This window comes from Euprymna scolopes, chromosome 17 (genome assembly GCF_053919585.1).
Source record: "Euprymna scolopes isolate OS-2025 chromosome 17, ASM5391958v1, whole genome shotgun sequence".
Lineage (NCBI taxonomy): Eukaryota > Metazoa > Mollusca > Cephalopoda > Sepiida > Sepiolidae > Euprymna > Euprymna scolopes.
In genome coordinates this window covers 38,374,709-38,400,227 of record NC_136498.1, presented here as the reverse complement: position 1 = coordinate 38,400,227, position 25,519 = coordinate 38,374,709, and the positions used below count along the sequence as shown (strand labels likewise).

Here is a 25,519-nt window from a genome sequence, read left to right as displayed (position 1 = left end):
ACAAATAAATGTTATCAAAGGCAAGATAAGTTACTTTTCTACCAAACTGGATATAATTTTGGTGTTTTTATTCAGTGTAACATGTTTATTCAGCTCGAAAAACATGCAGTGTTTACCGATGTATTGGAAAATTCAAAATGGCGGCCGACTCTTAAGCACGGCAAGTTCGGGAAAAGGTGTTATAAATAATAAACTAGACAAAATACTGTTAGAAATTCGCTCAATATATATTACCGTGACATAGGTTGACATATATTCGGTGTGTTTTTAATAGTATGTTGTCTAGTTTATTATTTATAACATCTTTTCTCGAACTTACCGTGTTTAAGAGAGAGTCGGCCGCCATTTTGAATTGACCAATACATCGGTAAACACTGCATGTTTTTCGAGCTGAATAAACATGTTACATTGAATTAAAACACAAAAAATATATCCAGTTTGGTAGAAAAGTAACTTATCTTGCCTTTGATAACATTTATTTGTTATATATTTGTTTTTTGACAACTTTTTCGAATCTATGTGTACAGTAATACAAACCCAAAATTACATGACAAAAAAACGATAAGATAGAAAAATAATTATTAATGAACTTTTTTTTGTTGTTGTTGACTAAAATAGTCATTAACAGTTTTTGGTAAATATGAAGAATTACTTCACCTTGGAAAATTCCTTTATAATTCCTAATTTTATAGATTTTTGAGGTCGCTGTAAACGAAAATAACATTTAAAATTAAGGCAAACTAGTAGTTTCCAAGAAATGTTAGTTAAAAAAAAGTGGGGGATCACTTTTCTATAATAATTGAACGTAAACTGACCATCCACTTTGTGGCCACTATTTACCCTCGGAAAATCCTTTAAAATTCCAGGAAACAAGTAGTTTTTTTCTTTTTAAAAATATATTAGAAAATACTCGTTTGCCTTAATTTTAAATGTTATTTGCGTTTTCAGCGCACCCGAAAACTTATAAAAGTGGTAATTTTAAAGAAATTCTCGAAGGTGGAGTTATTCTTCATATTTAACCATTTTTTAAAAACATTAATAAATTCATGAAGTATTGCTCAGTAAAAAAAATAATTAACCTAAAGAAAAAATCATGTTTCTTATTTAAGATTATTTCACCACATAACAAAAATAACATGCAAAATCATTTTTTTATATCCATATTTTCAGTTTGTTAAAATACGTTAATAATATAAATTGTAACACCACGAGTGAACGCGGGTTTTTTTTATAGTTTAGTTTCATATTATATATATATATATATATATATATATATATATATATATATATATATATATATATATATATATATATATATATATATATATATATATATATATATATATATAAGTATTTTTTAAATTTTATCTTTCTAGCTTTAAAAACAGTTGTAAAATTTTATCAGCCGGCATAATTTATTTTTAAATATTGAAAAATTTCAGGAAAATTAATTTTTGCTAGAATTTTAAAACGTGTGTCAACAGCTTAAAAAAAATCGTCTCTTCAAAAGAACGTGGTATGTCTCGCATTTTCCTTAGTTTTGTATGCTGTAACAAATTTTTTTTCATATTAGCAATTTTATTTGAAGCTTCTTCTTTTGAATGGTAAAAAACTTAGGATGATAATCTTGAATTAAATTATAGTTACATCGTGTTAAATACAGGGGGCACGTTAAAACTTACTTTGCTGAATGGAGATGGTGTAAAATCTTTTCATTTACTGCATTAATCCATAGACAAGATAATTCTTTATTTTTCGGAAATGAAAATACTGTAACTTTCGGTCCTTTACGATAATTTCCTCTGCAATTCGGAACGATGCACCGTGAAGGCATTTTAATAAAAAAAGAAATATTATAATACGTTACGATATCTACCGGTGACAACAGTTGGTTGCTTGAGTCAAGCAATGCTTGACACCGGTAAAGGGACTACCCGTGATGACGTCAGCAGATTAAATTATTTTTGCCCACCGGCCATCTTGTCTTTTTAAGACGGTCTTGATTCAACCCTGTCTGGTTGTATAAACCTACACACACACGCACACCCACATATATACATATACATAACTTTATTTATATAATTAAGCCACCTACATATTTCCATATATCTATATCTATATCTATATATATATATACATATATATATATATATATATATATATATATATATATATATATATATATATATTGTGGCTCATGTGTGTAATCTCCATATTCCAGTGTTTTCCTTAATACTTCACCGTTTTTATTATTGTTATATGGTGTATGTTTCTAGTCATTCCGCTGATTCTCATTGCTCCCAGCCATTTTTCAAAGTGTGTTGGCCTTGTTTCTAGTGCTCCTGCTATTATTGATATTATTTTGATTTTCTTCATCATCCATTTCGCTTTCAGCTTTCTGGCTCGCCCTGTGTATTTGCTCCGTTTAATTATTTCTTTAATAATCGTACTGTAGTCCGCTCGAACAGCAAAGTCTACGATTTGACAAGACTTTGTTTTTGTTAATTACGACATCCGGTCTTCTTGCTTGTATGTGTTTACCAGTTTGTATACCTCTATCCCATATTATTTTGTGATTACCGTAACCAAGTACTTGTTTTCAGCTAATGTTTGTAACATAACTTTGTGCGTTCGAGATAACGTTGATTCTATAATTGTCAATCTACTTTCCTTCCCACGTGGCCGTGTATCTTCAAGTATTCCTTTTGGGCCAGTTTGATGCATTAATTACTATATGATTCATCGTTTCATCTCGTTGTCCATAGAATCTGCATTTACTGCTTTCTTGTGTTTTGTTGATATTTGCTTTGATGTGGCAGGTTCTTATCGAGTTATTTTGTGCCGCGGTTAGTTTCTCGGCTTATGTGGCATTTTTGTATCAATGGCTAAGTGTTTTCGCTATTCTAACCTTTTGTCATTCTTATGAATCTTCCATGAGGTTGTTTTTCTTCTCATTTTCTTTTCTTCTTATCCTTTATCTCTCGATTTTTGTTTCGTCGACCTTTTCAGTGTCTCTCGCTGTCATGATTATTGTATACGTGTTGTGCGTTATGTATTTTAGAAATCCTGTGTGTGTGTGTGTGTGTGTGTGTGTGTGTGTGTGTGTGTGTGTGTGTGTGTGTGTGTGTGTGTGTGGATTTGTCATGCACACAGTCTACTGTTACGGTTGGTTGCCACACGTCTTCTTTCCTTTTCACGTAGAGTCGGTCAACATCGCCATCTGGGTGTAGTTCATTGGGCATGGTCATGTGGTTCCTTGTATTTAGCTGGTGCTGTCTCGGTTCTTTTTTGTTCCACCCTATGAACGGTATTGTGTATATTAACTGGTGACACTGCCCATGTATTTATACCTTTTGTTTAAGTTTCTGCTATATAATTTAGTTTCTCAGAGTTTTTTTTTTCTTCTTAGGTATTCTTTTCCAATTATCCACTTCATTTCTGTACTTTGTTGGTTTCTGCTTCCACAACTCCCAAGAATAAATAGGGAGGATTGCTCCATTGGGGGCCTCATATCCGTTTTTATGGTGGTTCTATGCCTTCTGTTGTGTCCAGTTTGCCATGTTTTAACTTGTAGTGCACATTTTTACATATAACACTTTATTTGGTAATCCTATGTGAAAATCCTGGTAGTGTTAATTAATTCCTGGACTGACTTCATGTCCGCCACCCCACTGTTGAAAATATACATTAAATAAAGTAATGTTTTAATCGTAAACTGTTTCAGTCATTTCCGGGACTGACTTTATATCCTCAACCAACTGCTAAAAATATACATGGAATTATGTAATTATAAATAGTAAACTGTTTCAGCCATTTCCGGGACCGACTTTATATCCCAAACCCACTGCTAAAAATATACATGGAATGATGTAATGTCAAAATAGTAAACTGTTTCACCCATTTCTGGAACTGACTTATAATCCCCACCCCACTATTGAAAATATACATGAAATAAATTAATGTCTAAATCGTAAACTTTTCAAGTCATTTCCGGGACTGACTTCTTATCTTCCATCCTACTGTTAAAAATATACATTAAATAAAGTAATCGCCAAAACGTAAATGGTTGCAGCCATTTCCAGAACCGACATCATATTTCCCACTCTAATGTTAAAATGTGCATTAAATAAAGCAATGTGTAAGGCGTAAACGGTTTCACCCAATTGCAGGAATGATTTGATATCCCCACTCCGCTGTTAAAAATATACATGAAATAAAGTAATGTTTAAATCGTAAACGGTTTGAGTAATTTCCGGGAATGAATTCATATTCCGTAACCACCTGCTAAAAATATACTTGAAATAAAGTAATGTTTAAATCATAAACTGTTCCAGCTGCTTTTCGAAAGTAATACATAAAAATATTAACACGGTTATAGATTAGGCAACCATTGCTTCAACATGAATTTCTGTGTGTAGTATCAGTTTCAGCATTTCAGTGACATAAATCCACACTTTTTTGGTCTTGGTTAATGGAGGAGAAATCCTTCATTACTGATACAATTCTTTTTTTTTTATTGAGCAGAGAGCCCCTTTTGGGGAGCTGGTTTCCCCCTAAATTTTAACCTATTTCATGTCCAATTCCGCCCTTGTGGGAGGCAAGTAGAAACAAAAATAATCAGAACGGACATTTTCCAGGGCATTTTATAATTAATCAGAAATGACATTTCCAAGCAATAAAATCAGGAATAACTTTTTCCAGTTAATTTTTTAATATAAAAACTTTGTTACATTAAACATAGTACCTATTCACAATGCCTCACCACGGGACTGATTTACACACCAGGGTCGTTTTTTTAACGCGGAGAAAAATTGTTCTTAGTCGTAAAGGATGTCTCTTCTCTTGAGAGAGAAGAAATTAAAATGTAGCACCTAAGGAACAGATACTACACTTTGATCTTCGCCAAAAGGCCAAGAAAGATGAATCATTTTATTAGCTTTGCCTCAACAGCGACACCAATTCTTTTTTTTTTTTTTTTAAATGCACAGCATGATAACGGACGGAATAAATTAATAATAATAATAATAATAATAATAATAATAATAATAATAATAATAATAATAATAATAATAATAACAACAACAACAATAACAACAACAACAATAATAATAATAACATTAATAATAATAATAATAATATAATAATAATAATAATAATAATGATGATGATGATGATGATTATGATAATAATAATAATAATAATAATAATAATAATAATAATAATAATAATAATAATAATAATAATAATAATAATAATTCTGATTTCGTTTATCAAGTCCTCCCTGGAAAGGGATGAACCTAATTTCCAAAGGATTACTTTCAATCCAGAATCCAAACCAGGTGCTTTAAAGCTAATAGTGTTGGTGGTACCTACAATAGCAGAAGTCTGAAGGCCGCCTACAACATCAAGGATTCGTAGAGGTTTCTATAGTCCTTCCAGACGACGATACTACTTCTAGCGTACCTACTACGATCGGGATTGTTTATGATTTAACCCCGTGTGTAAGCCTTATCTCCAAGGCCAACGGAGCATAATTCCCCCACTACTCTTTGTCCTTCCTTCCTATATTTCTCTTCCAGGGTACTGAGAATCTATCATCCTACAGTCTTTTGAGACCTTGTCAATGACGACGAAATCCGGACGATTAGTTTCCAATTGATTGATCGTTATTACACTTTTGTCCAACTATACCTCGACATTTCCATCTTCACTAGTTCTCTCCTTATAAGCCACCTCTCTAAACAATTTTCCAGCACAGTTCACCCCAACCTTCTTACACATCTCCTAATGTATCCGGAGTGGCATGCGATCATATATTTGCGGTACTCTCTCTGGGCTAATCCACTATACCCTGCGGCAAGGTCCGCAATTGACTTCGAGGTCTTACACCAAATCCGATATTCTGCAGGAACTTCCTCTCCTATGACCACTTCTTTTGAGCAATCCGGTGTCTCTCTATTTTTTCATTTTTCTTATCATTTTATTTAAGCCAGGGATGTGGCATCCTACCAGATGCCAAACATACACCTGCTATTTTAGACACTCCAACCGAGAGATCTTTTTAAGATTCTAATCGTCCCTTTAAGTGCAATTGTTTGAATCTCCTTTGCACTTGGTTTACCTGTTATATTTGTAAGATAGCTTGTAAAATTCTTTTTCATAAGTCCGGTTGCTCCTATAATTACTGGGATGATAGAGATCTTCTTAAGGTTCCAGTTTCTTTTCATGTCATACATAAGACCCTGGTATTTAGTAATCTTTTCCCTCTCAGCTCTGTTTAACCCAGCATCATTCGGGACACTAACTTCCACCAAGGTTGCTTCCTTCTCCTTCTTGTCCCATATTAAAATGTCGGGTTTTATAGCTCCGTTTTCTAGGTATGTGGCTGTAGGGATTACATAGTCATAGTGGATGGTATATGACTTGTTACCGACTGTTCTTTCGGGTATATGTTCCCATAACTTCTTACTGCATTCGATATTTAACTTATTGCAGATCGTCCAGTGGAGATATTTGCATACTTCATTGTGTCGCATTGTATAGTAGCCGTCCCCTAGCAGAACCTTACAGCTAGAAATCAGGTGGCTCACACTCTCTACTTCTGTGTGGCAGAACCTGCATTTGTTGTCTTTTCCTAATGGCTGCTCTTGTGCTACAGTACACACACACAACAGATTTAGTACTCTTAGCCAGATATCCAGCCATGATCCTTCATCAGCCACTTCTGCTATATCCTGGAAGAAGCTTCCATGCATTTTTTCCTAGCCAGTTTATCTAATAATAATAATAATAATAATAATAATAATAATAATAATAATAAGAAGAAGAAGAAGAAGAAGAAGATGATGATGATGATGATGATGATGATGATGAAAAGATGGGGAAAAACTAGTCAATGCTTGAAGTGTCTATGTAAATAGTTGAGAGAATCTTATTTACGTTTTATTGCAAGAAACGTTTTAAAAATATATATTCGTAGATTCTTCAGATAAGCAATATGTTTAGTCTGTGTATGAATGTGGTGTCATACATCTCCATATTATTTTTGTGTCATAGTGCAACCTCGAAATAATTTAAAAAAGTGTTAAAACTTATCCTAGTGACAGCATCACGGATAAAATACGCACACCAAAACATTACTCATGATAAATATTAGCAAAACAGACGTTAGAAACTATTATTTTGAACCATTCCAAATTAATTCTCTTCATTTCTACATGGGGGAGAGGACGCTGACGCATTTTACAGGACATTCTTACTTAATACTTTATTTTATTTATAGTGTGTTACTTTTATAAACTCAACATTTATATACACTGCTTATCAAAAATTGAAGACCACTTAAAAATGTTAATTGTTTTAAGGATGGATTTTAAACTCTTCCGACTTAAGGTTACTAATGCTACAATCTAAAAGATTATGTAAACAAAAAACTGCATTCCAATGATTTATTTTTAAACTTTACATATTTTTTAAATTAAGATTTTTACACATGATCAAAATTATAAGACTAGAAACAAAAATTCTATTAAATTGTACAAACGTGTATGAAACATTAAAACAACCAAAGTTAATGATCAGTTCCCCCACCACTGCTTTTGATGGTCTAAAAATTCTTTGGGCATGCTAGAAATAAAGGGTCTCCATAAAGGTACGGGGGTTCTATATAATTTTGGAAGATGGCTTCACGAAGTTCATTTTTTGTTGAATATTGATTGCCTTTTCGAAAAACCTGACTTGTCATCCATCTCCAAACATTTGTGTGAACTACACTGCAAGACGGAGTTTCAGCTCTCCACAACAAAATGGAGGACATCCTGCATGCTCACCGGACATTAACCCAATTGAAAATGTTTAGGGATGGGTGACAAGAGAAGTTTATCGAAAAGGCAAACAATATTCAACAAAAATTTACTCGAGGAAGATCACCTCCACCTTAATGGAAACACTTTATTTCTACTATGCCCCAAATATTTTTGATACCATCAAAAGCAGTGGAGGTAGAACTCATTATAAAACTTGATTGTTGAATGTGTTCCTATACTTTTTATACACTTTTTGCCCAATTTAATAGAACTTTTGTTTCCGGTTTATAATTATGATCATGTGTAAGAAGTCTTATTCAATAAAAATGTAAATTTTAAAGATATATCTTTGGAATGTAGCTTTTTGTTGCCAAGACCTTTTAGATTGTAGCATTGGAAACCTTAAGTCAGAAGAGTGTAAAATCCATCATTAAAAAATATTTAAAAAAGATATTTGGTCTTATATCTTTGCTCAGCAGTGTATGTCATATCTTCGAGATAAACTCTAATAATCAGAGATATTCTAAAACTACATTAGCCAGAAATTAAATGATACCTTTACAGTTTAACAAAATGCTATAAATTACCAAGCGGTTTGATCCACGCTGAACCACAAGAGAATGTCTGACAGCAATATATTAAATACGAAAGACGCCGCTGTGGAATTTCCACGCGTCCTATAATACTGATTATGAAATAGAGAAAACTGGCATTATTAGAAAAATGATTGTAGTCACTCTTATTACTATCATTAAAATGTCATTATTATTATTATTATTATTATTATTATTATTAATGTTATTATTATTATCATTAAAACTGTCATTATTATCATTATTATTATTATTATTATTATTATTATTATTATCAGTATCATTATTGTTATTGTGCGCTCACTGAATGTAATAACTGCATTTGCTCCATTGTACTTTAGAAACGCCCATTCATTTATGCGCATGAATTCTTATAATATATTGATAAATATATAATCGTTGCCGTCTTTCATGTTCCACACAAATGTTTATCGATAGACTCAAACATAAAATGCATGTCCATTTATAATTTGTTGTGATAAGCGGACAGAAACTTCCAACTTTCTATAATCAATCATCAATTGTTGCAAATATACAGGATCACATTCGATATTATTCAAGATGAAATAATCGTAGTAAACAAAAAAAGAATTACTGACAGTGTTATTACAAACTCCTCACCAAACGCATTAGAGCTAGCACTTAATAAATTATGCTTTTTAATAAGCCAGTATCGAGGTCACACGCAATCTGATGTATGCACATACACCTAAATATTACCTGAATTGTTGCTATCCGCGCGTGAGATGTTTTTCACAGGAATTAAGTGCATATCAGAAGCTTATTAGTAACCAACAGTATTTTTTTTTGTTTAGCTGTTAGATTATTCTGTTGCATTTAAAATCTATCGTTCTATCTATTTTCTGTTCCTCTATCTTTATAAATAAACATGTATATATATATATATATATATATATATATATATATATATATATATATATATATATGTATATATATATATAGTACACATGTATATATGTGTATACTTGTGCGTGTGCTTGTGTGTGTATATATATATATATATATATATATATATATGTATATTACTGTATATTATATTTCTAATAATTCTTTTATTATAATAATACATTTATTTATTAGATGTATTAGTTATTATCTATTTGTTCTTCATTTATTTCAATAATTCTAATTACTCATAGATATTCCCCGACTATTTTTATGATAAGTATTTTGATATAAATTACCTAGATTTTACCTTACGGGGCGTTCTAAAAAACTTCATTTTTATTTATTTAATTTTTTTTTTTTTACACAGTGATCACCACTTATCAAGGGCCGGAAGCCACTCAGGGATAAGGGTTATTGCAAGTACATTACGTTAGTGAGGAGATTTGCTGAACTGTTTAATTAAGGGGGCGGTTCATTAGGAATTTGTTAACATTGGACTTGAAGACAACAAAGTTGTAGTCCGGAGGGAAGCAGGCAGACGGAACAGAGTTCAACAGGCGTGCAGTTCGAAGAAAGAAGCTTTGTTCATGGAATCCGCGTTTTGATTTAGGCACAGATATAGAGTGGGGGAAATTTTTCACAGTGGATTCAGCTAGACGGATGTTGTTCGTGAAAGATTGGCGAGGGGGGACCAGAGATTGGAGTTCAGACGAGCATCTTTATATTTCTATTACATATTCAGTTTTTCTTTTTACGAATTTTATGATTTTCTAGCATACATTGATAATAAGATGGGCATATATAAGCTCTACAATTAGCATTTTATAAGTTTATATGAACTTTTACATCTAGTTTTGATGCACTTAAATATATGTATATATACACTGACTATAAGATAATAACAAAATTATTGAAGTGTACATAAACCAAAATTCATTTAGGACATTTTTCAGCCCTGCTAAAAATATTTTTCCCTTTTATATTACGATCTTACTTTTCTGTACAAATATATATATACACACATATATATATATATATATATATATATTTATATATATATATATATATATATATATATATATATATATATATTAACAATTACCTAAATTATTATAATTATTTTAATTACCTTAAATGTCTACCTTCACACTCAGTCTTTAATTTAAAATTAAAATGTTTTTTGTTAATTTTATAATTCTTTGAAAGTCATATATATATATATATATATATATATATATATGTATATATATATACATATATATATATATATTGCATAGTTACCTCTAATAAAGGGGACCGTGTGTGATCGTCTATATTTCTTGTATTTTCGGACATACCATCTGCATCGTCGATGTTGGTTCATCTGGAAACTTCACGTTCTGGAGGGGAGACTTAGTACCTGTTTTGGACGAAGATTCATTTCACTTAAAGAAAAGGAATTGGTTTTATAGTTTATTTCACTTTCCAGATGTTTTGCAGAAGGATAGAAAGCGAAACTCTTGCTTGTGTTGATCTGTTCTCCACACGTCAGCGTCCCCTCCCCTAGTGAAGAGGAGGAGACAACGGTAAAGCCTTCCGTCCTCTTCTATGTCTACACCAAATTTCCACGATTCAGCTAACATGATAAGATGACTCACACACAATCCGATCAGCTGATCCTGACTTCCGGTAAACGTGTCTCAATATAATTTATACACCTCCCTCTCTCCTGCGATCTATTCTCTAGCATTCGTTTTATCCTTATTTTCTAAAACTCTACGCATTTTTTTAATTCTAGTACATTTTTTCTATATCAACACAATCACACGGCTAAGAAAGACCAGGCTTAAAGAAAACTCCTTTACTCAGCCCTTTCCAACGTAGTTCACAATTATTATTTATTTCACTTTATATTTTTATTATTAGATCAGAACCTCTCTGATACTCTTTGCATTACTTTTTGGGTGTAGGGTATTCCTCCTCTGATCCAAATCAGCTGCTTTATCCAGCCACCCTTATGCCGTAAACTAGCGGTCTCACTTTACCTCTTTCGAAATTTACGATTCCTTTCGTCCCAAAAGTGCCCTGATCGTATACTTTGCTCGATTGTTCTATTAAGTGTGGCTTTGTTTTCATTTTGTAACTACCTCATCTTTTCCGGGACATCCAACAGCTCATAATAAATCTTCGTGCTTGGCTCCCAAAGTTTTAAGATATACCTTTCATCCTCTAATTCACTTGGATTTCCTTGCTCGGGCTCTTGGAATATTGTATGTCCCGAGTTTTGTGATTTTTCTTGTCTCTCATCAGAGCTCCCAAGATCCAGCAGATATATACCGTATTCATGCATCTTTAAAGTATATATATATATATATATATATATATATATATATATATATATATATATATATATATATATATCTTCTTACGTATTTACGGTATATTTTACTTTTCTCTCACCTTATTAACTATATGTGATTTGCCTGATAGGTCTTCGGTAACCTTAAGGACTCTCGTATCCTCTCACTACCTGTCTCCAATTAATTAAGCCAAGTCTTACCTCCTGCTAGGAATCGGCACGTGCAACCAGCTTTTGTTGAAGCACTACATGTTCGACAAGGTCCATTTTATTATCCGAACGGATCATCTATAATGCTTTCCAGGCAAGTCACTCTTTTTGCTAAAAATATTTATGGACTTAAAAAAAATACAAAAATCATATTATTAAAAAATAAAATCTCTCTTTTGGCCTACCACAGCTAAAAAACAAAAATTTCTCGAAAATATCCGTTTACGTATTCGTATTTTTGTCCCCCTCCTTAAATACTAATTTTTTCAAGGCAAACTATTTTATCAGTATAATTAATCTTATTTTGACTAGATCATTTCTATTCTAACATATATACTACATAATAATTACGCATCCTGAGAAAATCCCACGAAAGAAAAACCACAAAAAAATTCCACAGCCATTTCGACAATTAGAATAACTATCTACGGAACCTATTACTCTTACAAAACTTAAGAACTAGTTGACCCTTATTCAACCTATTAGTATGCATTTTTATTTTGTTTATTTCTGACACTGCTTAAATCTTATTTCTTTCTCTTTTTTCGAATTTTATTATTATTACCATCTTAATTTACTTGTTGTTACTGTTTATATTTTTCATTATTTCAATAAACCCCCCAAGGCAGATTCACTCCTCCTCCATTCTGCGAAAAAATACACGTAAAGAAGAAGAAAATCCCGCACAATTCCGATTCGAGAAAACATCAATTATATATAAAGAAATTTTGTTATAAGCATTCACAAAGTCTCATGTCACCAATAGTAAAACTCCAAATAACAAAACGCAGTTTCATGGAACTCCAGGTTTGTCCACGTCAGCAAATTCTGAGTTCGACTGCATCACCTTTACCACATACAGATTATACAAAAACATCACAGTCGTTTATAAACAATACATAGACTTTTACATTTAAAATACATAGTCGTTTCCAAAAACAAAAAAAATCGACTCACTTATAACTTCCAGACAATATTTTACAAAACAAAAATCCAACAACAAAATGACAAATTGATTGAAACTAAAATTTTCCACGTTTTCAAACACTGGGGTTTTCTGAAAAAGAAAAATGTATCACCTTTTACTTATTCGAGTGATTTTTATTATGGCCTCTTCTGCAATTTTCTCTTCTGCCACTTACGCCAGGCCAGGGGAATTCCATATGATCTCGACGCCGGACAGAAATACATTTCGCTCTTCTATATTGGAAAAACATTTTTCCCGGTCGGTAACCGTAACTGCTTTTAAAGGCATATAGCTTAGCAGAAAATATCGGGATTTCCACACATGAATTTTCCATGTTTATTCTATACGTAATCGACGGTATCACATCACTCAAAGACAACACATGTGTTTGTTTTCTTTTTTTTCTTAATAAAAAAAACATACATTTTAACATTTCATAAAACAGTTTAAATACAATGAATAACATTTTTCCACGCCAGAAAAAAAATTCTGAAGAAAAATCCGTATAGTTAGAGAATAAAATTCACATGAGCAAAACATGCTCTTTTTTTTCACAAAAAGTACACATTGTTTCTCCTAAAAGTACACAGAGATGTTACAGTTTAAAAATTGCAACAGCTGAAGTGTGCGTAATTGTTTACATTATAACTCATAGCAAACATTTTTGAATGTCGTGTTTCTCTTTTAATTGAAAGGCCCATTCAGACATTGTAACTAAAGTTCATATTTATTTTCTATTTCGTTGTTTTCCTTTCTTTCTGTTTTACACATTGACTGTATATGCAAAATCAACAATTTGTTATCAGTATATCGATCGAGATACCTTTTTTCCACCCAGTTTCTTCTATTTATTTTTCTACACATAATGTTCTTTCTTCTTTCTTTCTATTTTCCACATTGGGTGTATTAATATTTTTTTCTTTTTTTTCCTCGGTGTTTTCAATTTTAATTTCAAAATAAAAATAAATCATAATCTGTATGTCGATCGAGCTGTTTTTTATTTCTTCTTAATTTAGCATATAAATCTATCTATACATAATTTCAATGTGTCTATTTTTTTCTTTTTTTTTTCGTTGTGTCTATATTTTTCACCGTGGTTTATTTAATGGACCCTACGTTGTTTATTTTTCTTTAATTTTCTTTATCTTTTCATCTTTTTATATCTAGTGCCCAATATGTTTTTCTTTTCGGTATATATATTTTTGATGGCAACATGCAACCTCGCTTTTTTAACCCTCTTGTATCAGTTCCCTGGTTCGCGAACGTCAAATTGAGAGATTTGTTGCGTAGTTATCTCTAATATGTGGACCGTATGTGATCGTCTAAATGTCTCTCTATTACATGATATGTTCATATGCTTTTGTGTATGTGTGTGTGACATGTCATATATTTGCAAACACACCTTCTGCATCGTCGACGTTGGTCCATCTGGAAACATATCGTCTTGGATGGGAGGCCTTGTACCTGTTTTGGACAAAGATTAATTTCACTCCAAACAAGGAATTGGTTTTATCGTTTGTTTCACTTTCCAGATGTCTTGCAGAAGGATGGAAAGCGAAACTCTGGCTTGTGTTGTTCTGTTCTACACATGTCAGCGCCCCCAGTGAAAGGGAGGAGACAACGGTATAAATGCACGAATTCATAAGCAACAATCAAAATCCAAATGAATGCGTTCACGATAATTACGGTTTTTAAAATGCGAACAATTAAAAGATACATCTGCCTTACTTTAAACATAATAGGTGTATTTGTGGTGGCATTTATATATAAAAAGCACCCAATAATTTTGCTGATGTGGAGAGTGGTATCAAAAAAGTGTATGCCAAAATTAGTCTATCGCAATAAAAAACATCGTTTCCGAAACGATCGTACAAATTAGTGACTTTGTTGTGTTCTTCTCATGAAACAGGTTTTTAAGTTTTACTTTTAATTTGAATTTTAATGGTGAATTACATTACTAAATATATGTATACATATATATATATATATATTTATATGTGTGTGTGCGTGTGTAGATATGTATATATTTATATGTGCTGATATTCCTTAAGTAATATTTAAGATTAGATGAATTATTTATACATTACATAAATTATTTTAATTAATTTATTTTTATTGTGTTAAATTTCTCCCTTCACATTTATTCTATTATTTAAAATTTAATACTTAAAAAAAATGTAATAATTCTTTTAAGTTTTATTTTTAATTTATTTCTCATTATTTATTATTATTATTATTTTCATTATTTAGTTCTTTTTATTTATTTAATTATTAAATTTATTTTTTATTTATATATTTTATATATATTTTATCGTTACATTTATTTATATTTATTTTTGTTTTATTTATATTCATGCTAAATAATATTTAACTTTATATATTCATGCTTTTTTTCATTATTTATTACCGGTAATTGTCCTACCCTTATTTATATGTGTTCATTTAAACAGGACATTTACTTTTCATAGAAGTTTTTCCATTACACCCTCCCCCCGCTAAACATACATATATACACACGCGTGGACGCACACGCATACACATACACACACGCACACACACCCTCTTTCTTCCTCTCTTTCTCTATCAGACACACACCCACACACGCAGACACTCATACACCTATACGCACACATGTGCTTTCTTATCTTTGGCGTCTTTATTCAGTTTATGTTTTAAAATTTTTAAACTCTAAGTTTTTAAACGCTCGTTCAACGTTTTTTAACATTAAATTTTTTTCAGTTTTTTAATTGTCGCTGATGATATTACACTGACTATGCCCAACCTCTTATGGTTGATTCGGCGTAACGAACCAATGGTACGACTTTGAAATATGTATATAAAGTGTCGTAATAAATATTGGATCTTCAGCTCTCACATCTACGATCGAGCACTTTATTGGATTTTTTCATCACCTCCTGACACACAAAAACACACACACGAATAAACCTCGAACCCCATAATACAACGTAGACATCTACTACCATGCCTCTTTCCCAATATCAGGGGTCTACGTTCCAACTTTCCAGAGTTTGAAACACAATTACAGGAGACGAAACCGAACTTACTCTTTAATAGTGAAACTGGCATAGGGGCAACCACTTCTCTTCATAATAAAAGGATACTTAACTAAATCTGGCCCCCAAGATCGCCATGGTCATAGAATATGGTCCTACATCAAAGATGGCTTCCCTGTGGTAAAGATATTTGCAGAGAAAACCTTAATTTACCTCATATGGGCTTCCGGATTGCACTTGCTTACACATCCGCATTCATATTTCCCTCTATCGCCCCCACAACAGCAGGGTTTCTGTCCTTAAGAGTATATATGAGAAAATTGACCTAATCCTTTCTGCTCATCCTTCGGCTACCTTTCACATTTGCGGTGACTTCAATGTCCATAATGTGGAATTGCTGACCTACTCAAATAAGACAGATGATGAGGGGAGGTTCTGTCATGATTTTGCTATTGCCTATGACCTCACTCAGATTTTTCAAAAACCCACCCGTGTGCATCAGTATGCAAGCCTTCTAGACCGTTTTCTCACAACTTCCTCTCAGCTATGTTCATGTTCCGTTCTATCTCCCCTGAGATCCTCCGATCACACTTGTATCAGTTAAGATAAACATGAAATACAATAAGTCTTAAGATGTATCTCCTCACCGTAGTGTATATTGATACTCTATGGCTGACTGGGATAGCTTCCTTACATTCATCTGTGATCTACTTCCGCATTCCATGTTTACAAAGGATGTATCCTCTATAGTATCAGACCTGACCGAATGGTTAATTGTAGGCATATACCGATTAAAACCATCCAAAAAATTCCAACGAATATCTAACAGCAAGCCACGGTTCTACCCAGAATGTGATGCTGCCATTGCACACAGAAAGCACTTTTCCATAGCAACCAATGTAATAGATGTACTGAGACTAAAGCTGCCTTCTGGACTGCCAGCAACCACTGTAAAAGAGTAATGCAAAATGCAAGAGAACTATATGCTCAGTCAGTCAAATCCAAAGTATCTGAGCAGCGGCTTGGTTCAGTTTTCAAATAGCAAACAGGGTCCTGAACAGATGCGTGCATTCTATCCTAACCATCATCAATGGGCCTCAGGTCCTCTCATCAGCATCAGACAAGGCCAAATCATTCGCCAAGAACTTTGCAGCTAACTCTACCCTCTGCGATGAAGTTCATAAGCTCCCCGTATTTCCTCCTACAAATGACAATACATAATCCAACATACAAATATCTGTACACGAGGTCGCCATACTAATTATAACCTGGATTCCAGGAAAGCAACTGGCCCAGACGGCATTCCACTTATAGTGTTGAAAAAGCTTCGACCAGAACTTACCTTACGACCGCCATACTAACAAAACGGATTAAGCGTTGCCTTAAGGAGAAGTGCCGTGTATTTAAGAACTAAGGTGATAAGTCGTCTCCCTCTCAGTACAGGCCGATAAGTGTGTCATGAGTAACTTACTGGAATTAATATTAAATAATTAAGTAGTCAACCACCTCAGCAGAAATACCCTCCTTAGTGACATGCAACATGTTTTCCGTTCTGCTAGATCTACAGCTGATATGCTAACATGTATATCCCATAGGATTAGTGAAGCTCTCGACAAAGGCTTATTTCTTGGGCAATAGCTCTTGACATATCAAATACCTTCGATAAGGTATGGCATAAGGGCCTACTTATCAAGACTTCCAGCTACGATATAACTGGAAATGTTTCTCAATAATTAAATCATTTGTCTCTGATAGGTTCATAAGAGTAGTGTTTGATTGGCAGCTTTAAGAGGCCCACAGTATTAATGCTGGAGTTCCTCAGGGGTCCATACTGGGTCAAACTTTCTTTCTAATCTATATTAATGATCTCCCAAAACACATACTTCAATCATTCGTTGACATCTATGCTGATGACACGACCATCTACGACAACACATCAAAGGCCGTAAATGACAAAGCTCTCTGATTCCCTCTCCTGATCTCGAGCGTGTGTTTCAGTGGGGGAAGCGCTGAATGTTACATTTAATGCATCTAAAACCAATTTCCTAACTTTACACCATCAAGGCACTATTCCTCATGTAGCATCAATTGAAATGGATGGCTTTCGTCTTGGGGAGGCTTCATGTTTTGACAGGTTCCTGGGTATGACATTTACTCCCGATTTGTAATTGAACACGCATATCAAGTCTGTTGTCCGGACCGCTGGGAAATTGGTGGATCATTTCACCGCTCCAGAAGATATCTACCTACTGCGTCCACATCTGGGCTAAAGATTCAAAAGGCTATCCTGCCTTGACAAAGTACAAAATTGAATTTGTGGGTTAGTGGGGGATTACCTTTTCTCTTCCCTGCAACATCTCTCCCACAGAAGAGACGTGGCGAGTCCGTCTTTTTATCGTTATTCAATGGCAAGTGCTCGTTCGAGCTCCAATCTCTGTCTCCCCTCCAAAGCCTTTACGATAAATACCCGTCTAGCTGAAACCAGTGTCAATATTTCCCCACTCTTTACCTGTGCCTAAACAAAAATCTACATCCCATGAACATAGCTTTTTTTTCTGAGAAGTGCACGCCTGTGGAACTCTCTTCCGTTTGCCTGTTTCCCACCTGGCTACAACTTGGACGTATGCAAGTCCAATATAAACAAATTCCTGATTAATCGTTGTCTTAAGTAAACACTTTATCAAATCTCCAATACACACTATTACTACGATATTATCCCATTGATTTTTGTAAATAAAATAACACTTATACTAGCATGGCTTCCGAGTCTTTATAAGTAGTGCTCCCCAGGTATATATATATATATATATATATATATATATATATATACATATATATATATATACATGCATATATATATATATATATATATATGCGTAGGCCATGTATGTATTTATGTATGCATGTATGTATGTGTGTATATATGTGTATGTAATTCGCTGTCTGAACTAAATTATTAATTTTAAACAAATCCAAATTTATTTATTACAAAAATGAACCTTTAAACTAATTGGATGTTAAATAAAAATTCAGACGGAAGAGCAACATTACAAATATAATTCCCACACCTACATTTGTCTATGTCTTTATAATTGATAAAATTCCATAATAAAGATATTAGGAGAAAATAAATTTACTTTTATTTGCATGGCTTACACAGTCATTTTTGAGAATTCGATGTTTATTTGAAAAACACAGAAAGATTAAATGAGAATACCGTTTAAAAGTAAAAGAATACATGTGGTAGTCATCTGTTTTATTATTCTTATTTCGTTTCAATCGCATAAAAGTAGTTGATACGTTGAATTTAGTCAATTGTTTAAAAAGTACTTCAAGTCATACAGTTTTTTTTGTATCCACGAGTACCCCCCTAATTCACATTAGAAAAAAATTTCAATAGGATCTCAAATGTAGTTCAATTTAAGTATTCATATATCCTTCTGTTTCGGTTCAATATCAGGACACATATTCTGAAATCATTTCAATCGTTCCAATTGATTCTCTTGAGTTATCTACTTTATCATGTAGACATTATTATTTCATCAAAAAAGTATGTTCATATATATATATATATATATATATATATATATATATATATATTGTATATATAATATATACTTATATAATATATATATTATATATATACATTATATATATATATATATACATACACACCCACACACACATATATATATATACATATTATATATATATATATATATATATATATATATATATATACATACACACATACATATACACACATGTATTATAAATATACATATTATATATACATACATACATACACATATATATATACACACATACGCCCACACGCATATATATATATATATATATATATATATATATATATATATATATATATATATATATATACTTTAAAATATAAAGACAGTCAAGTACGATAAACAGTAGGAAAGGTTGATACGAGCTTTAAAAGTGTTTTCAAACCAATGTATTCTTAAATTAATGTGAACGATTCGCGCAATTGATGAGAAAAAAATCCAGTGACATCGAAATTTTCTCAAATGTGGACGCCATTTCCGAGCTATTTTCCTCCGAATTAAGACCGATTAAAATATATCGACATATTTTGGTGACCCTTATCCCTTTATTTAAGGTTTCAGATGCAACATTCGTTGAATATATTGGTGGAAATTTGATTCCTTTCTTACACATATATATATATATATATATATATATATATATATATATATGTAAATATATACATATACAGATATATATATATATACATATACATATATATATATATATATATATATATATATATATATATATATATCGTAATTTAAAAAATATATATGGCGATTAAGCTACACTGAATATTCGACGTTTCACCCACTATAGGATTCATCAGTCTTATGCGCCGAATCCTATAGTGGGTGAAACGCCGAATATTCAGTGTAGCTTAATCGCCATATATATTTTTTAAATTACTAACTAGCTCTACCTAATGTATTGACCACTTTTGAAGTAAATACTTTAAGTTTACGCATAAATCTATACTTTTGTAAATTAATTTTTTGTGAGTAAATAAAGTAGTTATACAAGTATATATATGTATATATATACATATATTATATAACTACTTAATTTACTCACATAAAATTAATATATAAAAGTATAGATTTACTACCATCATCACAAATGCGCATTCAACAATAAAAAAACACCGTATGACCACAACACTAGCGAATAAATACTGGGAACTCAAAGATAGCGGACAGTCGCCGGTAGTCGAATGTAAAATAATAAGACATGCTGCCACGTGTAGGGACCTAGACGACCTATGTAGAGTATGCCTTCATGAAAAATTTGCTATCCTGTACTTTGAAGAACGCCAGCATCTGTTAAACTCTACATCTTTTACACCTCAAATTAAAAAAACTAAAGTTCAAATTAAAAAAACACAACTTCAAATTAAAAAACACAACTTCAAATTAAAAAAACTAAACTTCAAATAAAAATACACAACTTCAAATTAAAAAAATCCAAGTTCAAATTAAATTAAAATTTTATTACATGATAGATAAACCATTTATTCTCCAACAGGGAGGTCCTCTTCCCTGAGACATCTAGCGTGATGGCGTTGAACCCGATTACAGAATGCCTGAGACATGGCAGGAGTTACCACTTGGTAGGCTCGGTCGATGGCGGTCTCCACAAGACGAAGACGGTGCTCCACTTTTGTGATATCTTCCGGTTGTGGCACATGTATAACGCTCGGTAGATCCCTCTTGATGACGGCTTTGATGGCTGACCAGGCCATTTCGATGGGGTTGAGAGCCGGGCTGTATGGAGGCAAGCGAATAAACTCCACTTCTGCAAAAGCTGCCTGGTCGTGTACTGTAGTTGTTCCACTCGGGAATGGCACGGGGCGTTGTCAATTACCAAGGCTACCTGCCCGGCATCATATCCCATTGCGAAGACAGAATTGAGTAGTTCTGCAACCCATTGGTTGACATCCGGGTGCTTGTAGGCGCCACGCCTGCGGGTGAAGTTGATGAGTCCCTGTTGACTAATACCAGCAACCATGTGAATATTTGGACCTTTCGAGCCTGGAACATGTAGCACCACTCTCTGGCCCCTCGCGGATCGTCCAACGGTCCGAGTACAAAATAAGTTCACGTTTGACTCATCCAAATACACCACATGTTTACCAGCTCCCAATGCGGCAATAACCCTTTCTACATAGATACGACGTTTTACCTTATTCTCCGGAGTGTTGACATTCTCGGCTTGCTTGTGAACCCGTTTTACAGTGAAGAGTCTACCATCGAGATGGTTATTTATGGTAGTAACGCTGATTGGGGGGTTGATTCCATGCATCTCCGAAATCTTCAAGGCCAACTCCTTGAGAGTGATGGTAGGATCTTCTCCGATTATATCAAGCATGTTGTTGACCATGTCCGGATTCACTTTCCCATGTCGCCTTCCACCCCGCGGCTTATCCTCCACGTCTTGCCCCTTGGCCTGTTTATTCACCCAGGCGTACGCGGTGTTCCTATTTATCCCACAGTTCTCTGCGACAGTTGTCCAGTCCCTGCTATTTCGAGCGGCTTCCAGAATCCGACGCTTAGGAGAATTTCGATTGCGTTTGTACTGACCACGTACTGTGCCTCTCTTGACTCCTCTACTTGATCGCACAACTACCGGAGATCCATTGTTATTTTCCATATTTTAAATTATTGTAATGTTAATTGTTAGAAACTTTTCTTTTTTTATTGTTGCGAGCAACTACAAGTAATAGTGGGTAATTTGCATAAGTGATGTTATGCAAATTACCTTACAAAGTTTGAGTATGAATAATTCTAACATAATGTCACGTGCTTTTAAATTGAACTTGGGTTTATTTAATTTGATGTTGTCTTTTTTTAATTTGAAGTTATGTTTTTTTAATTTGAAGTTTAGTTTTTTTAATTTGAAGTTGTGTTTTTTAATTTGAAGTTGTGCTTTTTTAATTTGAGGTGTAAAAGGTGTAGAATAGCGATACAAAATAGTTTTAACACTAACAAGAACAATAGAAAATAAACAAATAAATAGATTAAATAAACATGAATATACATAAACGATCACACATATATGTATGCATATATATGTATATATGTATGTACACATATATATATATATATAAACTTACATGAAAAAAAACTTATCTAGTTTTAAAACAGATCAAGTAACTAAATAGATCACACACAAAGGAACATATAAACCAGAGGCGAAATAGGCCTTTGTCCGATAAATGTATGCTCATTGGCTTATATGATTGGCTATCTAAAATCTCAATAGAAGAGGAGCATATAAAAACGATAAACAACCACAGAATTTGTGCATAAGCATGAGGAGGTCTAGAGTGGATGAAACGCGGAATATTCAGTGTAGCTTAATCGCCATATATATTTTATAGATTGGTACATATATTATATATATCTATACACCCCCACACATGTGCACACGCACCCACACACACACACACACACACACACATATATATATATATATATATATATATATACTCTACCTTATGCGACAATGAGCATCAACTTCCTGTATTTCCACCGATAACATACAACACCCTATGCAACATACAAATATCTGTGATTGAGTTCGCCAAGCTAATAAAGAACCTTGATTCCAGTAAAGCAACTGACCCTGATCGTATTCCAGTCATAGTGCTGAAAATGCTCCAACCAGAACTTGCCCCAATACTTGCAAAACTGTTTTAGCGTTGCCTTAAGGAGAAGTGCTTTCCAACACCCTGGAAAACCTCATCAGTATGCCCTGTATTTAATAATTTAGGTGAAAAGTCATCTCCCTCTCAGTACAGCACAATAAGTCTTTTGTGTGTCATGAGTAAGTAGTTGGAACCCATATTAAATAAAGAAGTAGTCAACCACCTTACCAGAAATAACCTTCTAAGTGGCATGCAATATGGTTTCCGCTCTGCAAGATCTACAGCAGATGTGCTAACGGTTATATCACACAGGATTAGTGAATCTATTGACAAAGGTTTCCTTTCCAGAGCAATTGATCTTGACATATCGAAGGCCTTCGATAAGGTATGGCATACGGGCCTACTTCACAATACTTCCAGCTACGCAATTACTGGAAATGTTTTCTCGTCCCCCCTCGCCAATCTTTCACGAGAAACACTCGTCTGGCTGAAACTACTGTCAATAAATTTCCCCACTTTTATCTGTGCCTAAATCCAAACGTAGATTCGATGAGCAAAGCTTCTTTCTTAGAACTGCACGCCAGTGGAACTCTCTGACGCTAGCCTGGTTTCCACCTGACTACACCCTGGACCTCTACAAGTCCAACATAAACAAAATCCTGACAAACCGCCCCTTAAGTAAGACACTCTATCAAAACCCACAATACTAATTATTACTACAATACTATCTCATTGATTACTGTAACGAAATAACCCTTACCCCTGACTGGCATTCCGGTATTGATAAGTGGTGACCCCCATGGAATATATATATATCTAAAACATATAACTTTCATGGGTGTAGGAGATTTATAGATGACCTTATATGCATAAACGATAATGATGAATTCGAAAAAAATAAACATCTTATATATCCAAACGAACTAAAATTAAATTGTGAACATAGAGGACAACAGGCTACATTTCTGGATTTAGATATAAAAATTGAGGATGGAATTTTTCTTTATAAAATATTTGATAAAAGAAACGCTTTCCCCTTTAAAATAGTACGTATGCCCCATAAGGATAGCACCTGCCCCGTTTTTGTGTTTTATGGAACCATTATGTCAGAGTTTTTGAGAATAGCTCGCGTTACTCTAAAATTAACAGATTTTATACCACCAGTTTCTAGCTTAGTAATAAGGATGATAAAACAAGGTGGAGATAAAAATAAAATATTTAAACAGTTAAACAAAGCATTTGCTCGTTATCCTGATGCTTTTGAATCGTTTAAGATAAACCAGATTATATTGATAAAGGAAATCCAAAACTATATTAGCAATGTATAAATGTATTTATAATTACATATAATAAATTTATATAGTTAAAAAAAAAAATGTATATATGTAAAAATAAAATATTTTTAACCTTTATATATCTAATTTTAAATAAATAAGAATGTAAATATACAAACTACTAACTATAGTGGGGTTGATAAGTAGTTAAATGGATTAATCCAAATCTTATAAATACAAGAATGATATATTAAAAAATTAAAAAATGTATCCATTTTAAATGTGGAAATTGATGAATCGCACAGGTAAGAAATTCATTTTTATACTATGAAAAGGTTAGTAATTACAATTAAGAATAGGAAATTGGGGAAAAAATGTGTAACTTGTCTTCTTCCTAAGATTAAGGGTGGTGGTGTTTGATCAACACTGCTGGGGAGTCATGATGTAATACACTGTTTTGTTTTTAAATCCCCGAAACAGTGTTTCATGGTAAACAACTGATGATCCCTTAAAAAATATAAAAATTGGTATTATAGTAAATTTGAGAGTTGATGCAGTGATTGCAGGGGATTAAATGACTTACTGACTAGATGTTTTTTTTTTAATGAATGATAAAAAATAATTTTTTGTGTGGTTTCAAATGTTAAAAACTTCAAAGACTATATATTGAGTATTTAAATATGTATGGCTAGGTTTCCTTCCTCTTATTTGGATACTTTTCTGGTACCAAAGGTACTAAAGTTTTTTTTTCTGATAAAGTACAAAAATAATTATCAAATAACTTTTTAAATATGGTCACTAAAACTAGATTGCAAGCTAGGTCTGGGCAGTCCTCAGAACTAGTGAGTTTCCCTAGGGCTTACCACCCAAGGAGTTCGGAGATGTCTCGACAGGGTCAAGCCGTTGTCATTAGTAATATAGAAGTAGGAACTCCTTCTTTCGAAGTGGCAAATGGGACTTGTTCGGCCGAAAATAATTTTAAGGTTGCTCCTTGTGGAGCACCCTTATGTAAAACTTGTAATATTCTCATAACATCTAAAGAATATAAGTCAAATGTGACTAATAAAATTTACTATGTTGTAAATCATTCTAAAGAAGATTTGTCATGTAGGCCCCTAAATTTGGTCTACCTGTTGTCCTGTAAAAACTGTAATTTACAATACGTAGGAGAAAATGTAATGCCTCTAAATAAA

At 33.0% G+C, this 25,519-nt stretch overlaps 1 pseudogene; it reads right to left on the bottom strand.

Annotated features, from left to right (window-relative positions):
• Positions 1 to 4,806: 4,806 nt before the first annotated feature.
• Positions 4,807 to 4,923, bottom strand: LOC145297229 (U2 spliceosomal RNA; annotated as a pseudogene).
• Between the last annotated feature and the right edge of the window lie 20,596 nt (positions 4,924 to 25,519).